We start from the raw sequence: 16,431 nt of genomic DNA on the forward strand, positions 1-16,431 counted from the left end.
TTTTGATATGTCTACCTACCCTGGATATGTTCCGGTTTTGGACATTGCGGCTCTTGAGCGGGCTCATTTATTGGTTTCTGCGGCTCCTCCTGTTTTTATTTCGTATGCTACCCGTATTGCACATCTTTGTGGCACTATGGGTGGAGGTGCTTCTAGTTCTCATAATGTAGGTACCGATGAATAAGGAGCGGAGGAAGGTGGAGACGCTGCCCCACAAGCCCAAGCAACCCAAGACACTGATCCGGTGGATTTAAGGCGGATTTTGAACCAAATCAATGCAAATAATCGCCAAATGAATTTGAGAATTGATGATTTGATGGAGAACAATATGGTGATGAATGACAACCTCAATACTTTGAGGCGTGCGCATCGTTCGACTCGGCATCGGATGCTTTCATTTTTCCGCCGCCGAAATGTGGAAACTTCACCAACACCTCCGGATTCCCCGCCACATGCTTAGGTTTTATCTTTTATTTTTATCTTATCTTATTTCAATTTCAGTTTCGTACATTTTTATATTTATTATGTTTCGTACAATTTCCAATTTCACTTTCATTTTATGATGAATGTTTTTGCTATATCTTTCGTTTATTTCCATTTGTTTTATCTTTAGTGTTTTATCTCCATTTTTGCCCCCATGAGGACATGGTCCAATTTAAGTGTGGGAGGAGATATTTACATATATCATTTTATGCAAACAAATGAATGAATGAATGTATGCATCACTTGTTTTTTTAAACTATAAAAGCAACATATATATTGCAACACTTTTTAACTATATTGCAACAAATGACAAAAACTTAACATTTTTTATGAAATATCTTTTTTTTACATTTATCAAATTAATCATAAGTTATACATCTTTTATGATTATTTTTAGGTTATCATTATCGATAGAAATAAATATTTCTATACGGGTAATATTTTTCAAAATATTTTTCACAAATCTTCGACACGATTTTAAGTAAAATTGTCTCGCGTGAATGTATTTAAGTAAAAATTCTTTATTTTTAATCTCTATTTCATATCATGATACAATAAATCTTATTTTAAATTTTCAATTAGGTTTATAGGCATTAAATTGAACTAACAATTTTTAGCTCGGTTTTGATTTTGTCTTACAATAACACCAATTGAAGTTTTTAAGGAAACTATAGCCATAATACATGTTGAATTTTAAGTCAATATAGGATGAATGTGATAATTTTCTTTTTCCCACGTTATAATCAATAAATCGTATTCTCAACTTTTGGCCACGATTGAGACCAACCTTATCACAATCGAGGTATGAAAGGGAAGAATTAATAAGTAAAGCGTACTTTTGGCCACGGTTGCGACCATCCTTATCACGATCGAGGTATGAAAGGAACGTTTAAATTAGAAAAATTAAGCGTGTTTAAAGTTTAAAGTAACGATTGCGTCCACCCATGGCATGGTCGGTACCTCTTAAGCAAACACAAAACAAATGCATATAAAGTTACGATCGAGACCACCCTTATCACGGGCGTAACTAAGCAAATAAATTAAACTTAATACTCATATATAATAATTCAAGTTTGGGAAAGGAAATTTGGTGCTTTGAAATGCCTTGAGATGGAAAACTCAATAACATGCGTGCTTACATCGTCCCGAATACTTCAATTTAAAAATTGAAATACAAGACGAATGATATATCGTATTTATACTAAGTTAGTTTGATATTTTGCGTATAAATTTGCCATGTGAAGTTAGTCTTTTCGGCTTAACTAATTTAAAAGGTAAACACAAAGATATATGTTTTATTTTTATAAAGAGATTAGTTAAGGAATAAATTCAGTGAAATTTTGCTCGGGACTAGCAAAAGATTAAATGTGGAGATTTGTTAAGCCCAAAATATACCTAAAATATCATTAACATTTACATCATTTTTATTACGAATTTGTGTTATTTATATCTGTTTAGATTACTTTTACTTTCGAATATCTTTCTTTCTTGCGAGGTACCTAAATATTTGGTAAAATCCAAATAGGAACGGAAAAGGATCAAAAACAGAAGAAAAACCCTTCAAAAGGAGTCAAAGACGACGTAAATCGAAAGCGCCAAGTCGAGGACACGAACGAAAGCAAGAAGTAAGAAAACCTGCCGGGCCGCGACAGTGGATCCCAGACCCGCGGCCGCGACACGCGCGGTACAACCAATTCTCCCCTTCGTCCATCGCTCAGCTCAGTGCTACGTCATTCACGGCCGCGGATTACTATCCTCGGTAAGTGCAGAAATTCACCAAGAGCATTTAACACATGCTGAAAATCCAAGAAACGCGTTCGTTCAAGTGGATAAAGACGTCCTTTCACAACGGACACGACTCTTAACCAACGGATACATCACTTCAAACACAACCCTTCAACATCTATAAATAAAGAGTTGATGTTGAGAAAAAGGGTAATGAAATGCTATTATATAGATATAGAAATCAGAGCATAGAACTTATGTCGAAGTTCTAAGTAAAAACATTTCGAGAGTTAGAAATTAGATTCTGTACAACACAAGATGAGGTACACATATTGTTTATAGTTTAATTACAACTCAGTAGCGTTTAGACATTGTTCTAGTTTTAGTTTGCATCATGGTAGTGGCCGACCGAATCCCTATTACGAAGTTACAGCGAGAAGATTGAGTAAAGTGTTCGCCCCCGAGCCTGACAACCTCCTAAGGAAACCCAAAGAAGCGGAACCGATCAAGCCCTTCACTTGCACGCCCTCGAAGAACTCGATGCTCCTTATTCTCTGTAAACTTGTATCAATTTACATTTCATCTAATAAAGTCCGTTCTATTCGACAAATCGTTATGCAGCACTTATGGTAACCAATCCAATATAAGTGAGGCTGGTGTTTTCATTAATATGCACTTGAATTCAAAATCATTACAAGGAAACTTTGTTGAACACTTAGGCAAATTATCATCTCGAAAGAGTGTTAATTTGAGTAAGGGCAACTATCCCGAAAGGGTTTTGTCGCGTTCAAGGCCAATTAATTAGAGGTTCCGTCATTTATTTCATCATCATAATAATACAAAGTTTAAGTTGTTTTCTTTGCTTAATGCAAATGAACAGATTCATTCCTTTTTCTAATAAGTTCTAAATGTTCCTGTTTTGTAAAATTCATCCTTAAAATCAGAAGATCTTTCTAACAATCGATTTATTCTAAATATATAATCTTATTCCAGCATTTTCAAATACTCAAAGTTTTCAAATTCAATCAAATAAATTTCCTAAATTCAATTAATCCAATTTTCACTTTTTATTTACATTTTATAAATCTAACAAGTTCGAAATTAAAGATTCAAAAATAAGTTTTTCGTTAAAAAACGTATCTCTGTGGGATCGATATTTTTATTACTACAAGCGAAACCGTGCACTTGCGGAAATTGCTCAACAGGCTGCATCCGGTATCAAGTACCAAAAGATTCAGACTGTGAAATTTCAATATAAAACATACCAGATGTTGAAGTCCCGGCTTCTTCCCCTTTTGAGGAAGGCTAGGTACACCAACAGTTTCTATTCCAATGCCCGTCTTCACCACAGAAGTGGCACTCTCCTTTGGGCTTCTTCACTTCCTGTCTCTTAGCTCTAGTGGGCATGGCTCCCTTGCCTTTCTTGGGATGTTTAGGATTGGGAAAATTCCCTTCCTCTTCTTTGATCCCTCTATGACAAGAGCCGGTATTGCCTTGTCTTTCTTCGTATTGGGCTCAACTGACTTGAGCATATTTGCAAGCTCTTCCAAGAGAGGTTTGCAAGTCATTCATCTGGTAGTTCATGATGAACTGTGAATAACTCTCTGGGAGGGATTGAAGAATTAAGTCTATGCTTAATTCGTTATCCATCGTGAATCCAATACTAGAAAGCTTGGTAATATAGCCAATCATCTTGACACAATGTGTCATCACAGATGTGCCCTCTTGCATCCTGCAACGAAATAGCAACTTGGATATTTTGTAGCGTTCGCACCTAGTCTGTTTCCCAAACAGCTCCTTAAGGTGCATGATGATGGAATAGGCATCCATTTCCTCATGTTGCCTTTGTAATTTCGGTGTCATCGATGCAAGTATGATGCATCCCGCATGATCGTCATCAGCATTGTGCTTCTGGTAAGCATCAATTCTTCGATAGGAGCATCATCAGCTGGGACAAGGGGTATTGATGTATCAAGTACATACCCTATCTTATCGAACTTCAAAACGATTTTGAGGTTGCGATACCAGTCGGTGAAGTTTGAACCGTTTCAACTTATTATCGGTAAGTATATTTTGCAGATTGGTGTTAGTCATGATTTTAAGAGTGTTTTAATTTAAACTTGAGAGTGAGAAAGAGTAAACGTATGTTATTCATTTGCTTTAAAGTATATCAATCTAAAATTATAGGCCTTTTAGTTTATTTTAGATTGCTCCCACTATTTTGCCAAATTAATAGCCCTCCATATTAATTCGAAGAATTTCACAAATCCTTTAGTGAGCTAGGATCCTAACTCCTGAGATTTCACCTTGAGTTTGCTAAACAAGCTAGTCTCATTCGTTAGGTAGATTCATGTAATCAATCACATCTTTAATGTGATTCCTAGGTTATTGGGTTACTAACCACATTAGTAACTAATATGCTATTCATATTAATCCCAACCATATTGCCCATTAGTTTATGACAACATGAGTTTGCTCATCCAATTATCATAATCTAATTTAAGTATTACCCCATATTCATGAAAAATGATTTTCGATAATTCAGGTGTTACCATAAGACCCCGAGCTTGAGTTTGCTCTACAACCCAAAGGCCCCCAGTACTGCCGGCTGAATTATAATATTAGGGAGGGGCAACCGATTTTAATAACTTGCTTATTTACTTAACTTTTAATGAGGGATTTTATTTTAGGTCTCATAATCTAACTTAGTCTTGATTTGCTTTAGCATACATCAGACACATACATTGGCGGTATGGACATATTATCTAACTTGTTCCGTCGAGCCAGAGACGGAATAAAAGGCCAAACCTAGGGAAATACTAACTATTACATATTTCTCCTTAGGTCCTCCGTCTTCTCCAAGACGCCTTGAAAGTACATATTAATTTCTATACTATTAAAGAAAACTTCAATTAAATTGAAGGGAATTAGATGAGAGGAGAATTACAATAGATAGTAGAAAGGCATGACTCGCAGGCCTTATTTCAAAAATACCAAAAGACTAAAAGAGGGTCCAAATATGTCCATAACTCCAAACATGCATAGACTCAATTAAATAAATTTAATTGGTTGATTACATAAATACTTTATGTAATATTTAGGTTAATCACATTAACTCGTCAAATTAACTTTCATCCAATTTTACTTCTAACAGTTTCGTATCTTCTATATTAACCTTTTAGATTAATACAACTATACAAAACTTTAATTATGCACGTCCCAATTATTTTGATTTTAATTCATTTAATACTTTTGATTTACAAATAGGTAAACAAACTTTTAAATAAATTGTCATTCGATAATCAAAACAGAAAACTATTAATTTCTGAAACATATATATATTTAAAACTAATTTTAAACGATTTAAAATTAAGTGGGTCTCGGGCCGGGCCCGAGGTTGGGCTGCTGCCGTCTGGCAGCAGCCCTAGGCGTCTGATCCGCCGCTGCCGCAAGCCAGGCACCGCGCGTGGTTGCTGTCGCGCGGCAGCAACTGCGCGACAGCAGTCGGGTCGCGCCGTGAGACGCGACCCGAGCTGCTGTCATTTTTGTTTTTAAAATATATAATTATAAATATATACATATATCATTTTTAAAACGGTTTAAAACGATTTTCAGAAAATAGGAAAAAACTATCATAGATTTTCCGTTTTATCTTTAGAATAAATAAAACTGATTTTATCAATCTAACCATAAAACTAATAGATTTTGTTATAATGATTATCAACCAAAATAATTTGGAACATATGCATAAACTATTTTAATTAACAATTAATTAAAACTTATTTATCTTTAGAACTAATTAATCAAAGCAGTTTTGTTAATTAACCTAACTATAAATATTTATTCAACCTGATTGAAAAACTTCTAAATTTTCATATATGAAATAACGGATTTAACGCAGGCTCTAATACCACTGAAGGAAAATAGGCTAACGTATAGCAGCGGAAATATAAAAAATTTAACCTATTTCCATTAACCCCAAGATCCGTTAATCGTTATTTCATATAAAGAGGGATAAAAGAAATACCTTTCAGAAGTTCTATCTACCGTTGCAAACGAAGTGCCCACAACTCTTACTTCGAGTTCCCGAGCACAAAACAAAACAATGGAAGATCAAGTTAGAATCAACCGTTTATAACAACCAAAGTAGATTGTCTCTAATTAATCAACACAAGATCAAGGATAAAGAGAAAGAGATGAAAATCAATTGAACGGAAGGAAGCGGTAGAAAATATCGTCCTCGAGCAAGGGGGGTCGAAATTCTCTCTCTTGAATTGCTTAGGGTATTTCGAAAATAGCATGTAGGGGGTATTTATAATCTCTTGTATCTAATCCCTAGTTAGATAGAATTAGGTTATTGAATAAGAATTTAATTCGGAATAGAATTCTTAATTATTATCTATTAATATATCTAAATATAAAAGATAATAATAATAACCTTATTGGATAATAATAGGAGTAATATAATCTAATTAAAACTCCTAATTTATTTATCCTTTAATTAATTTAATTCATAATCCTAATCTAATTAGGATTGATAAAATCAAACTAATTATTTATGTATTAATATACATAAATCGCCCCCCTAGTAATTGGGCCTTATTGGGCTCAGTTGGGCTTCCATCAATTAATTAACATCTGTCTCTCTTTTGGGTTCCAAGTCTTATGTGTGACCCATTAGGTTTTTATTGCTTCTAGCCGTATGCAACTATTAAATTAATTTTCAAAGAATTATATTTAATCTTTGCACAACGGAATGATGTACAAAGTATGTGATTAGCAAGTCCGTAATCATTCCCCCAGAGCTATAAGAAGACATGTTGATTTTGTCGTTGACCTTTCCGTATTAGTTACGGTATAATTCGATCCTTTATCAACTACATCCTTGAACTGAATCTTATGACGATGGATAATGTCAAGTCACATATAGCGAGACGTCCGTTTTACTTGTACAGGCCGAGTCAACTCCAATTAGATAAGTTAAGAGAAATCTGCATTTCAATCTTAAGCTATCACATTGCAAGGATTTAGAGTCAAGTCTTCCACAAGTGATCCATGGACATATCTCCCATTTATCGGGAGTGATAAATGCTCAATCCAATGTATAACTATCCCACAATTACTTCCTGTGATACCCAACGTCTGCTGTTCACACCCTAGAGTCATCTCTGTTAAGGATCGTGTTACAACAGGATCAAAGCGTCACATTCCGTAATCCAGAATTACCAATTAACATTCCTTTGAGTCTGAGGATTATTTATACCTATTAATACCAATGAGATGAACATGTGACAAGGATGAATCTACCCATCCTGTTATCTCAAGTCGGGTCCCCAATCCTAATGAACTTCTTTTCATCGGATCCATGTAACTGTCCAGATATCTGTATATATGAAGCTTGTGAGATCAGCTTTCTGTCGGGACAGAAGACATTGTTACATGCAAGTCTCAACAGTGATATGTCAATCCTGAACATATTACTTGACTTGGGGTGGTTTTAAGTTTATTAGTTTATTATAAAGTTTCGTCTCACTTCATGCTTGTATGAACACTTTATAATCACTTTAAACAAACTTACAGATTTCCTTTTATTAGACTTTATTTAGTCTTAAAAGGGATCGCCTTTATATAGTTATAAAACATATATCTCATTAAAACAAAAGATATAAAGAACACTTCATTTACATTAAGTTTGTATCCTAGAATAATTGTCTATAGGACACTAAACCCCAACAAGTGTGTCCATTTTTCCCACAGAAGTCACAACTGACCTTCCGTTTGGGATATCTCACTAACTGGTCAGCACCCTAGTGCTGAGCATGCCAGCACACCTTTATGGTGTGTCCTTTCTTCCCACAAAAGTCACACTGGACATTCCGCTGAAGATTCCATCTCTGCTGACTAGTACTTCGGTACTGAGTGTTCAGAGGAATATTTCTTTTATTCGGAACTTTGAATTAGTTCTGAATAGATGTGATGTCCTTTCTCAGTTTCTTAGAATCTGTTTGGACCTTAGAGACAAACCTGTGCATAGTTTCTATGTTACTATGCAAGGTTGAGTTGTCTTGGAGGAGATATCGAAGGTCACTGAGTTTGACCTCTTCAATCTCGTCACATCGCCTGCTGAGTGCTCTAACCTTCTTGTTACACTTTTTAATAAGTGTGTAGAGGTCACTCAGGGCATTTACCATTTCATTTCTGAGCAGGGATAGTGATATTACCTCAGTTGAGTGTGCCTCATCGTCAGATGCAATGGAGGGGTCAGCATGCTCAGAAACACAAGGCTCAGCAAGCTCATCTGCCATGAAGCAAATCTTTGCTGACTTAGTGGCATCAGCTTCTGATGATGATGACTCATCACTATCACTCCAGGTTTCCACCATTGCCTTCTTGTTGTTCTTCTTTTCCTTCCTCAAGGTAGGACAGCTTGATTTGATATGGCCAATTTGATGACATTCAAAGTATGTGATTGGCTTTGAGCTGTCCTTCTTGTACTTGTTGTCGCTGGACTCAGCTTTGTACTTGTCAAACTTCTTGTAAGGCTTCTTGGAATATTTATTATTCTTTCTGAACAGCCTTTTCATTTTTCTAGTGAACATGGCCATCTCTTCATCGTCTGTTGAGCTCCCATCAGTGGAGTCAACTTTCATGACAAGAGACTTTTGCTTATTGTCCTCGGACTTCTCCTTCACCTCAAAGTTCTTCATTGAGATCTCATGGATCAGCAGAGATCCAATGAGTTCATCATACTTGTAAGTGGTCAAGTCTTGAGCTTCCTCAACAGTAGTCTTCTTGGCTTGCCAGCTTTTGGGAAGACTCCTCAGTATCTTCTTGACTTGCTCTTCCTCAGTAAAGATCTTGCCAAATCTTTTGAGCTCGTTGATTATGTTTGTGAATCTTGAGTTCATTTCAGAGATTCCTTCATCATCATTCATTTCAAACAGCTCGTACAGCCTCATGTGCTGGTTCACCTTGGACTCCTTAACTTTGTTGGTTCCTTCATAGGTGACTTTCAGTTTCTTCCAGATTTCCTGTGCTGACTCACAACCTGAAATTTTGTTATACTCTGCAGCATCTAACGCATAGTGAAGCATATTTATAGCCGAAGCATGATTTTGTAGCTTATTGAGGTCATCTTCTGTCCACTTAGTCTCAGCTTTAACAACCGTTTGGCCGTCAATCATTTCAACAGGAACAAATGGGCCTTGGACTATAGAAAGTCATGCACTCATATTTGTTGCCTAAATGAAATTTTTCATTCTGTTCTTCCAAAAGGTGTAGTTAGACCCGAAAAACAGAGGGGGCCGGGTAATGGACAATCCCTCAGGAAGAATCTGAGTTGTCTGATTTCCTAGGAGGAAACGAGTGCTATTCTCAGCCATTGTGGGGATCAGCTCAAGATAGTTATATCTTGCTCAGTGAGCTTTTAAGCTCTGATACCACTTGTTGGTCCCGTGCAACGTGACAAGATTAGTTCCAAGAGGGGGGATAGGAACTATTTAAAAATTTTGTCCGTTAAGGCTGACTTCTTTCCTTTGGGAAAAGGTTTATATAGCAGTGCTGAGTAGTTTAAGACACAAGCTTAGTCAATTAGTGACTAAGTCTGTTTCTTTTCTTGAGTCAGGATATAGCACTTGAGTCTATTCATGAACTCAGCTTCTCAGTGCACTCAACTCAGCGTGGGTTCGTTACTTAGTCAGTTTTATAGCAAGCAATATATATAAAGGAGTTAAGGGTTTAGAAATATGTTACTCAGCAGACATATCCTGGTTCGGCCTCTCCGCATACGTCCAGTCCCCGGAACGCGTTCTGAGCTTTTTGAATCCTCTATTGAGCTCTTTAAAGGTAGAGCACGAAACCTTTTACAACAGAAGCTGGGTATACAAGAGTACCTTCCTCTATTCCTCTACTCACTCCTATAACTACCGCTGAGTACTATAACCGAGTACTCAGCTTCTCCTTTCTATACTTCTAGAAATGATAAGTGTTTATCCTAAACAACAATTGCTAAGACACTTTAGATGAATGAAATCACTCTAGACTTTTACACAAGATTGGAATTGGTGTAAGATTTTGCTTTGCTTTTCTCATAGAACTTCAAGTATGAATTTGGTCAGCGTTTCGACTTAATTGAAGATCTACATCGAATGAAGCATTTGAAAGGCCTATTTATAGTGACACTTCAAGCACCGGTGATTTCGAATTTCGAAATAACCGTTGGAGGCTAACAGATTCCTGTTGCTTTCACTCAGGACGTGCTCAGTGTCGTTGGCCAATGAGATTCTTGCATCTTCTGTCTACGGCAGTGTTCAGCAGCTTTTCGTCAGATGAACAGAATGTTTGCACATTTATAGTAAAGTCTTCCAGACAGCTTATTGCGTCTTTTGAGATTTACCCAAAGTAGAAATACTTTGTCTCCAAGTTGGTTCTGTTCTGCCGCTAACCTGACTACCTTGTCGCTCAGCTCAGCAGCTTCATCTTGAAGCTATTTGATCGAAGGCTTCTCGATCCTTCTTCATGCTGGGCTGGCGTTTTACTTGATACGACTGTGTTTTGTCTTCCTGGGCCGTGAGGTCTTGATCTGTTGACTTGGGCTTGACTTCCTCTTATGGGCCTTTAGGCTTTTTATCTTAATGTCTTATAAATCAATTAACTCAACATTGAACAAACACATTAGTGTGAATAAATTAAAGCATTTAATTTTAATGTGTTAGAATATTTTTATCATTCACATAAATAATTTTGTCAAATCAAAATCATGTGGAAAAGTGTTTCAACAATAGGAACATTAAAGTCTTTCATTCTAAGGCTAACTCACGGAGGAAAGCTAACACCACCCGCAAGCTTTAGGATCAGAATGGGGATTGGAAGGAAAGTAACGAAGAAATAGCACAATTAGTAACTGAGTATTACAAAGAGCTCTTTACCACATGCCAACCTACTGTACCAGATGGCATCCTAAGGTTGGTGGACCTAGTTTTGTCTAAGGAAGATATTCTGTTAGGCGAATTCTGTAAGTGCACAGTTTCACTTGTAGTAATAAAAAGATATCGATCCCACAAAGAACGTTTTGATAAAAATTACTATTCTAATTAAATTCGTTTTCTCGAGGTTAATAGAAAAATTGTTAAATGGTTTAAATGGTTTCTACTTCTAATTTTGGTTATAGTTAAGATTACAATTTATAAAAATTATATTTAGATTAAAGCTTCTTTCAAGGTTAATTTATACTAAGCGAAAACTAGGGGTGGGCAAAAAAACCGATCAAACCGGTAACCGAACCGGAAAAAGCGGTTAACCGAACCGGCAATTTTCTTAATGGTTACGAAAATAAATAGGTTTCGGTTCCAGTTTCGGTTTCACATGTTGAAAAACCGCGGTTACCGGTTAACCGATCCGTTTAATAAATATAAATTTAAAAAATATATAAATTATATATAACATAAATAAATAAGAGTATCAGTAGTATATTATAAAATTAAAAAAACAAAAGTCTTTTAAGTTCAAAACCCTATCTTTTCCTCTCCTCCTCTCTCATCGTTTGCAACCAGAACAAACAGCAGCCCCGCCCCCCATCTATCTTCCTCTCCTCCTCTCTCACACCGATCGTCGTCTCTCTTCCTCTCCTCCTCTCTCACACCGCCTGTCGTCTCTCTTCCGATTTCACACACAGCCGCTGTCCTTCTCCTCACACCGTCGATGTCTCTCCTCCTCACACCGCCGATGTCTTCCGATCTCTCACTGTTCGTGGTTGATTAAGGTATATCTGCTACTAATAGCTCATTTTTCTACTGTTATTTGTTTGTTACATGACTACTTAGTACTGTTTGTTTGTTCGTGATTAATTCATGCTACACGTTAAGCCATGATACTGTTTGTTTGTTCGTGATTAATTACATGACTATTTTATGGTTACACCTTAAGCCATGAGTTTTTATGTTTTGAGAAATTTGGGATGATGATTGTTTGGTTGTTTATCTGTCAAAATTTATGTTGAAATAACATCAATGTTAACAAATAAAATCAAATTTGTCATCTGAGCTCTGTTCTCCTTTCCTTTCATATGTTTTACTTTTAAAATGAAATAATGAATTCTTGAATTGGAATATTATCTAATACAAAATCAACACTAATTAAGTGATAAATGAATAAATAAGATTAGTGGTATAAAAGGAGGAGGAAATAAAGTGAAAATTGAAATAATGAGAGATATAGTGTAACGACTCGGTCCGGAGTGGGTGGCACCGGGGTAAGAAGGCCTGAGCAAGGAGCGGCCCTAAGGGATGGCGATGGGGGCAGGAATGAACTGAATCCCACATCGGAAATGGAGAGAGAGTGATTGGTGCTTATTAGTAAGATGTGAATCCAATACATGCAGACGCGTTTTAAAGCCGTGAGGCCCAATGTGTTGGAATTGGGCCAGAGCGGACAATATCTACATGGTATTGGATCAAGGTGTTACAATTGGTATCAGAGCCGACTCTCCACGTACGATGTGTGGTTCGGGGACAAACCAGGCGGAAGCTGGTGGGCCTGTAACGACCCGGTCCGGAGTGGGTGGTGCCGGGGTAAGAAGGCCTAAGCAAGGAGCGGCCCTAAGGGATGGCGATGGGGGCAGGAATGAACTGAATCCCACATCGAAAATGGAGAGAGAGTGATTGGGGCTTATTAGTAAGATGTGAATCCAATACATGCAGACGCGTTTTAAAGCCGTGAGGCCCAAGGTGTTGGATTTGGGCCAGAGCGGACAATATCTACATGGTATTAGAGCAGGGTGTTACATATAGGCATAGAGTGGAGAATTGTATTAGCAACATTAATAATGATTATAATGGTTTGAGGGCTGAAAATGAAGATGAAAATGAAAATTGCTTAAAAGAGTGCTTGGACCACTGCCAAGCTCCTAAAATTATATGCTACAGGAAATGCATCTCTTCTTGCCCTCCTCCTTCCAACAATTTCAGGTTCTATCTTTAATAGACCTATATTTGCACTCCAATAGTAATATTAAAGTTAAGAGGATTTATAGTAAAGAATGGCCCTGGAGATGTGTATTGTATGTATGGATTCCATCTGACAGAGCTATGTTAGTAAAGAATGGCCCTGGAGATGTGTATTTGCACTCATTTCCTTTCATTTGTTAGTTTGCAGCCATATGACAGAGCTATATCATTTGAGTAAATACCAGCTGATTAAAGTTTGAAATTGCAAAGGTTACTTTTAGAATGTATAAAGGTTAGTTTACAATATCATAGCACCAAAGTACCAATTTTTTTTTATGCACATTGCATTGTAACATTCTAATGATGATGAATGATCTCATGTAGGTGTAATATAATATATAGTTAATTACATTGGATATACTATTAAATAATTACACTATGTCATAATGTAATGTATAGTTAATTACATTATGACACATCTTTTTGTTGTTAAATTAACTAAACAGGTGAGGAACTTCTGGTGCTAAATTTAACTATATTTTTTGTTTTCGTTTTGCAGAGGAATCTTGTGTCACTGATGATCATCCTCTTTGCACAAGTGATGAATGATGATCGAGAAGGTGTGATGAATGATGATCGAAAAGATTTGATGAATTAATGTTGTAACAAGTACTTTCATGAAATATTATTTATATTTCTTTATGTTTTGAATGGATTTTTTTTAGTTCGGTACTTATGTTTGAATTTTGAACTTTTATACGAATTTGTTTCATTTGAATTTTTGAAATTATGTGTATCTTAATATTGTTTAAAAATTTAGGTTTGGGTAAAAATCATGGTTAACCGTTGATTTTTGGTTAACCAGTGAGAATTGGTTAAAACCCGTTAACCGAAAAATCTAACCGAACTTAATGGTTAACCGATTGTATGGTTAACCGATTGATATGGATCGGTTTTAGTTTACATGGTTAAAAAACCGTTGGTAACGGTTCGGTTAATTTTTTTGCCTACTGGACCGGTTAACCGAACCGTGCCCACCACTAGCGAAAACACACCTTATAACTTTGATTTGTTTAGAAAATATATAATAAATTACCAATTTACTCAATTTAAAGGAATTGAACTGTAATCAATCTTTCTTCTGAGCTTAAGACTGAAAACCTTAATTAAATTCGGTGTTTATGTCCGATCAATCGACCTATCATAATGACCAAATATAAATCCGAATTTGCTTAAGTATTCAACGAAGTTTGTATGAGAAAATACCAAAATCTCTTTATAAATACTTTTGCATGAAAACGCCCATTAGAATTACTTAAAGAGTATCGCTAGATCAAACTTAAAATAAAACAACAGCGAAAATGGAATTGAATTAAAAGATATTTATTAGTTTGAGTTATAAACATCTCAAGTTAACAGAGAAGGAGAAGTTTGAATGGCATTTGACTAGGTATGAGTTTCGGGTTGTCAATCTTTTACTCAACTTCGTAGGTTTATCAGACCGTGGGTCGTCCCCAATCCTGGTTCTTCTCGACGAATCTTCGAAATAGCACCTCTCGGTTGATCTACGAAGTATAAACTCGACTTGAGTAAACTCTAATGTGCTTCAATTCTCTGACGTGATTTTTGATTCTCGTACGTGATTTTCACTAAAGCTTGATTTCTCACTCATTTCTACTCCATTTTTGCTCATATTTGGATTTTTCTAAATAATTAACACCTTGCATATAGACAACAAATACCAACATGAAATCTTTCCAAAATAAATAATTAATATATATTTTTCATGAATTTTACTATATATATGCATGCTAATTTAGGTATATTTTGGGCTTATCAAATCTCATACACTTAATTTTTTTTGCTAGTTTGAATAATAGTATGATTATCAAAACAGGACTGGATTAAACAACCCAAAAAGTTAGAAGTTAAGGGTTTTAATTTGAATAATAACATGATTATCAAATCGGACATGACAAAAGCGTATTGATCCTTGTCCAAGCTCGAGTCCGAGTCCAACCCATGAACATGTTTATACATTACTATATAATTTGTAATTATTTTACACGTGTTACTTCCTCATGACACGTATAATTATGAAATATTTTAATTTTAAATTCCAAATTAAAGAGAAATATTTTCTAAGACTTAATTTTAGTAATCAACTTCAATGCCAAATTAATCCCATGTCCTTTTTTTTTTTTTTTTAAGAATTGCTATCATAATTTCTCTTAATTTAATATGACCCTGCATCCGGCCCAGGCCCAGATCCAGATCCAGGCCCATTATATACCGCACTCTTTCTAGGGTTTTTCTGCCCCTCCTCTCCTTCCCTCTCTATATAAACAGGTTCAATCCTCGAATTTCAGATCAGAAATCTCTGAACCAGCGCCTTCACTCAGAAACCAGCCTGTAATCTTTAATTGTTTGTTCAAATGTTCTTCAGTGTTTTCAAGCCTGATATTGCAATTCTGTGATTACTTCGGAATTGGTCATTGAATCTATCGTTAGGCAAAAGTAAGGCTTCAATTTTTTATTTACATGAAATCTTAGGGTTTTATGTTTGTAAATCTCTACCTTTAGCTCTGATCTTTCATTTTCTCTGGGAAGTTTTGGTGACAAGGTAGATACATTTGTTTTTTGTTTTTCAACTTTTATTGTTGATGATGGAGATGAATGATGAAGAAAATCAGACGGATTCCCACTGATTTCATTATATGATACGAATTTCCAGCTACTTCTGACTCTTCATCATCTTAAATCGTTTTAGATCTGTGTTTTTTTGTGGTTGTTTTGATAGAATTAGATCTGTGTTTTTTTTTGTGGTTGTTTGGATAGAATTAGATTGGCCAGTGATGGAAATCTAATATTTGCTACTCTTGATTGAGATTTAATTTCATGTGATGATATTTTCCACCAAGATCTCTGAGGCCTGTTTTTATTTAATTAAGGTTATTGATTGAAATTGAAATTGACGTGGTTTTTGAAAAGAAATCTATGCTTATTTGATTGGGGCAAACAAAACAGATTGTGTGTTTGTAAATCTCAAAAGCGAACGTCAGAAATAAAATGGAAACTGATGTTGAAGGAGCTTTTAGCTTCTCCATCGGTGATTTTGTCTCATATTCCATTGCCTTTGGGAGCGGCGTTGCTTCTTTTACCTATTGGGACTGGCCATGAGACATACATTTTTTTGTCATTTAATATTTTGGGTTAATATCCCATAAATTTACACTAATGAATTCTTGCAATTTCATAAAACACACAGGATATATTGAAA

General features: G+C 35.7%; 1 long non-coding RNA gene and 2 other non-coding genes across 4 annotated transcripts; all 3 read left to right on the forward strand.

Annotated features, from left to right (window-relative positions):
* The first annotated feature begins 11,679 nt into the window (after positions 1-11,679).
* Positions 11,680-13,938, forward strand: LOC136231945 (uncharacterized). 2 transcript variants are annotated; one of them, XR_010690196.1, is made up of 3 exons: positions 11,684-11,968; positions 13,353-13,443; positions 13,711-13,938. It is a non-coding gene; the product is annotated as an uncharacterized lncRNA (long non-coding RNA). The 2 variants fall into 2 exon arrangements; XR_010690197.1 differs by lacking the exon at positions 13,353-13,443 and having other exon boundaries at positions 11,680-11,968.
* A 1,882-nt stretch (positions 13,939-15,820) lies between these two features.
* LOC136234483 (small nucleolar RNA R12) lies at positions 15,821-15,900 on the forward strand. Its single transcript, XR_010691364.1, has one exon. It is a non-coding gene; the product is annotated as a small nucleolar RNA R12 (small nucleolar RNA).
* Positions 15,901-15,998: 98 nt separating this feature from the next.
* On the forward strand, positions 15,999-16,084 carry LOC136234341 (small nucleolar RNA SNORD24). Its single transcript, XR_010691229.1, has one exon. It is a non-coding gene; the product is annotated as a small nucleolar RNA SNORD24 (small nucleolar RNA).
* Positions 16,085-16,431: the final 347 nt, after the last annotated feature.

This window comes from Euphorbia lathyris, chromosome 6 (genome assembly GCF_963576675.1).
Source record: "Euphorbia lathyris chromosome 6, ddEupLath1.1, whole genome shotgun sequence".
NCBI classification, from domain to species: domain Eukaryota; kingdom Viridiplantae; phylum Streptophyta; class Magnoliopsida; order Malpighiales; family Euphorbiaceae; genus Euphorbia; species Euphorbia lathyris.